At 43.7% G+C, this 4,755-nt stretch overlaps 1 non-coding gene across 1 annotated transcript; it reads left to right on the top strand.

The window, feature by feature from the left end:
* Window positions 1-833: 833 nt before the first annotated feature.
* LOC139032263 (small nucleolar RNA SNORA52) lies at window positions 834-968 on the top strand. The gene has a single exon (XR_011484800.1). It is a non-coding gene; the product is annotated as a small nucleolar RNA SNORA52 (small nucleolar RNA).
* The last annotated feature ends 3,787 nt before the right edge of the window (window positions 969-4,755 follow it).

The raw sequence follows: 4,755 nt of genomic DNA on the forward strand, positions 1-4,755 counted from the left end.
ACTGGGTACCAACTGGCCTGAGTCCAGATGTCCCACTGACCATGTTAAATAGCTACCAGGCGGGGAGGGTATAAACACAATGCCATTTCCTCAAGATGTGTCTCATTATTACAGTTATTGACATGTATTAAGCACTTAGCATGCCCAAGTGCTTAATGCATGTTAATAACAGACTACCCCCCACACATGTGATTCAATTTGGCTTCTACGCCCTTTCTCCTCCTCTGCCGTTTTATCCGCATGAGTTCTCCGGGTCTGCTGAACCTGCCTTCAGCTTTTATCTGGGAGATGGAGAATGATGACCCGAAGGACTCGACTTTGGAATGGAGCTGAAGGATGGACACCCAAGTCCTTGCACCTGTCTGTGACAGTGAACTGCAGAAAATGGGGTCACCGGCACTTTGGGAAACCGAAAATCAGAAATCGGAATGAGTTGAAGGCATTGCAACCAAATGAAATGAAAGACAGGAAGGGCAGTGTCTCAAAAACCTGGGCAGTGGGTGAGAAAGGCAGACAAAAGGTATCAATACATGCTGGGCCAACATGGATGAAGAAGGCTCGCAGGACTTTGAGGGGAACCAGGCAGCCACACTGACTACAGAGAAAGGAGAGACTGAGGTTTCCATTCCCCACGGAGGACCTCTGGTCGGCATACTGTGACCACGCCAAAAGAATTATTTAAAAATAGCAATTGAGTTCTTTGTACCAAGCTCAGTGCAGAACAATATTTGTATAAAATGGTGACCGAACAGCTAAAACATTTGCATATTTGCTTGACCGGATGTTACACTGTGGAGAAGGTTCTCGCTAAAGCACTAAAATAACCAACTATTCGGTCCATTCTAATCCCTGCTGGTCAGCCTGTGACCTGCCAGGCTTCGCTTGTGGACCAGAGCACCCTAGAAGCCTCACCCAGCGGAGTGAGCAGGGTTGCCATGGGTTCACGCCATGGGCGCTTCTAGACAACCTCCCGGGCAGGACGGCAGGGCGCCTGTGCTCTCGGTGGGATTCTGCAAACAAGCCTCACCGCTCTTCTGTGGGGGCTAGGACTGGCCACAGGCCCCCGCCCTGTGAGGTCAGGCTGGAGCTGGACTTGATTGGAAGTTGAGCTTTTGGGGAGCTGTTTTTGTCCAGGGCAAAGGCAGCCGTGTCTATGAGCTCACTGCTGGGGCTGAGGATCTGGACACCGGGACGGTGGGTTTTACCCGCCTGCTCATAAGCACGTTTGTCCAGCTTACCTCCCGGGTAGGGCGCTACGGACCTGCAGGGGTGCTGGGGGGATTCCAGTGTCTGGGAGAATGGGAATCTCACATGGACCCTAACGAGCTGGACAGTGTCTCTTCACTTTGAGATGACGTTCAGGCGGAACGCCTGCTCTGGGCTCACCTCCCCTTGGGTCTCTGCAGGTATCGGCAAGCTGGCCAGTATGCCCGCGGGCGGGGCTGTGGCTGTCTCCGCTGCCCCAGGATCTGCAGCACCTGCTGCAGGTCCTGCTCCAGCCGCAGCAGAGGAGAAGGAGGAGGAGAAGAAGGAAGAGTCGGAGGAATCGGATGACGACATGGGCTTTGGCATGTTTGACTAGAGTCCCGCTCCCCTGCAAATAAAACCCCTTTTATGTAAATAAATAAATAAATAAATAAATAAATAAAGTAACCAATTATTAAATATACCTTTAAAGAAATGTTAACATCAACTATCTGGTTCACCAAGAGACATAAAACCCAAATCTATGAAGTGCTGCGTTCAGAATAAGAAAAAAAAAAATGAGCTTCAAGAACAGAAGAGATTTAAATTCTTTATAACCATGGCTGATTAACATTGGAAAGAGTTGCAGAAGAGAAGTCAGTGTCAATGTTGATTCAGTTTTGGATTCGATAGGTCTGGGGCTGGGCCTGAGAATTCACATTTCTAACAAGTTCCCGGGTGATGCTGATGGACTTGAGGTCACATTTGAAGAGCCACTGGCTTGAATTTGTTTGCTTGATTTCCTTACTGAGGGTTTCCCAAGTGATGTAAGGGAAAGAATCCAACTGCCAATGCAGGAGGCTCAAAAGACATGGGTTCGATCTCTGGGTCAGAAAGATCCCCTTGGTATAGGAAATGGCAACCGGCTCCAGTATTCTTGCCTATAAAATTCCATGGAAAGAGGAGCCTGGTGGGCTACAATCTATGGGGTTGCAAGGAGTTGGATACAAAAGAATGACTGAGCACACGCATAAATGCACACACACCCAAGAATCACTTACAAATGTGGAGCTGGGACTGTCTTCCTTTATCTCTGTAGGCAAAGTGGAGTCCCTCTTGGATTACAGCTTTCATCTCCTCCTTTGGAGTTGAAGCCAGGTCCAACAGCCCCAGAGAAGCAGTGTGTTTAGAATGACAGAGAGGAAGAAGCTGATTAAACATTCAATTTCCTAGGCCCTTCTTCTGGATATTTGTATAACTAGAGTGGAGTCCAGAAACCAACATTAGTCTCAAGTACTTCAAGAGATGCTTATGATCAGGTACATCTGAGACACAGTAGTAGATAAACTCTAGTTTCCCTCCAGTGCTTTTATGAAGCGTGGCTGCCAGTTATGCAGCATGACAGAGACAAGTACTGGTTTCCTCATATTTTGCAACTATGGTAGTAAGAAAATAAATGGGCTTGGAGTCAGAAAACTAGAAGATATTTGACATTCTTAACTCTGTGACTGTGGGCAAATCACTCCAAACATCGGGGATAGCTATTAAACACAGTGCTATCTGTAAAAGAAGGCTAATAATACCCATTTCTAGCTGTAGCTCCTCCCATGGCCAGGTGGTTACCAAAGTGCGCTAAGATGGACAAGGTCCCTACCCTCACAGAGCGACAATCTAGGCAAGCAGAATGTGAAAGCAGTGATCTCAGTGCAATGTGGTGAGGTGCCCTGCCCTGTTCATGGGAATCAGTGAGGTTTGAGGAGACAGCAAATGTAAAACACAGCCAGCATAGAGTTTACTTGTTCACCGTCATCCTTGTTATTAGCAGGGAAGACAATTCCATTAATGATCAAGGAGGAAAACAAGAAAGAGGGACCAAGAAGTGGACAGCCTAATTTGAAAGCATTGACCAAAAAATGAATATATAAGAGGTGAGGAGACAGAGAGTCTAGCATGATAAAAGCTGGAAGAGGAAAGAGTTTCTAAAAATTTCAGGAGAGGTTGGTCATATGTTCTAGATGCTGCAGAGAGACCAAGGAGAGTGAGGATTGAGAAAAGGCATTTAGGAGGCTGAGTTGGGCCATTGGTCTCTTGGCGGCTGCAGGCAGGTGGTAAAACAAAACAGATTATTTTCTATCAGTTTTATTGAGCAGGACATTGAGCAATAGAGAGATCCCTCCAGGTAAGTCACTGGCAGAAATGAGATCAAAACACTCCGCCTTCCCAAAGGTCAAGTTCTTTCATCATGAATTAGAGTTCCAGTTACTTATCTGCCCTCTCTAAGTACCATTGCCAGCCTGAGCTGTCCTGGGAGACCATGCAGGCAAAACTACTCTTTTTTGGAGGTGGCTTCTTACAGGTTCAGGGGGCTTTGTTGGGTGCAGAGTCCAGGTGGCCTGATTCTTCATTATGCATCTGTAAGGCACTTTGAGGTTTAGGAGGCTGGCACACTATAATTTGTTTTATCGTTAATAACAAACCATGCTCTACAAGAAACCTGTATTGCAGACATGAGAGGTCCAGTGAAAAAGCTATCAACCACAGGGTGAATTTCTTAGAAGGTAGCGAAGAGATGAATTCAGGGAGGCAGTTATCTGAAATGTTATCTCCTATGCTATAGTCCTCATTTTGTCCCATATTAAACTCATGTTGTGCATTTTATTTTCAAGTCAACAACTTAAATGTGTCTTCCAAAAAAACTCACCTAGCTTCCCATTCCCAAGGACATCCACATTCTTGAGGGTTTTCCTAAGAGGAATGCAGCAGAGAACCTGGGCATGGTAGGCACTCAGGTGTTTGTTGATGGAGTGCTAATAATAAGACCACAAAGCATGTTTTAGTTTGGAGACTGTTTCCCTTAAAAGCACTTGAAAATTTTTTTTTAATATTTAAATTTTTAAAAAATTAGAAATAGTGTTTCAAATGGAGTCCAATGCCTGGAATTTGGTGTCTCTGCCCTAATACTGAATTTTCTGGCTTTTAATTATTTCAGAAACAATTTCACAGAAAATTTCAAATGTATTAAAAATAAATAGAATCCAATATTGAACCTCTCTATATCCAATACCCTGCTTAAGCAATCAGCATTCTGCTATTTTTGTATGATCTATATTTCTACCTACTCCTTATCTCTCACTTGATTATTATTATTGTCATTTTGCTGAAATTTGTGTATGTTGAAATGAGCAAATTTCAGCTGTACATTTTTTAGTGACTGGATATTTTCATGCATCCCTTACCCCTATTATAAGTCTAATATTTTGATCTCTCCTGGAAGTTCCCTTGTGACACTTCTAAGACATCTTCAATGATTTTTGCGTCTTAAAACATCATATAAATGGAATAATACAATATGCATTTTGTGTATTTTTTTTTCACTTTGCATAATGTTTATGGGATATATCTGTATTCTTGTGTGCATATGTAGTTCACTACTTTTTTCCACTGAGTATTATTTCATTGTATGAATATATCACAGTTGGTTTATCAATTTTTCTCTTGATGGACTCTTGGACTATTTCCAGCTATCAGCTATTGTGAAAAAAAAAAAAAAAGCTGCAATAATCATTCTTA

This window comes from Odocoileus virginianus, chromosome 30 (assembly GCF_023699985.2).
Source record: "Odocoileus virginianus isolate 20LAN1187 ecotype Illinois chromosome 30, Ovbor_1.2, whole genome shotgun sequence".
Classification (NCBI taxonomy): Eukaryota; Metazoa; Chordata; class Mammalia; order Artiodactyla; family Cervidae; genus Odocoileus; species Odocoileus virginianus.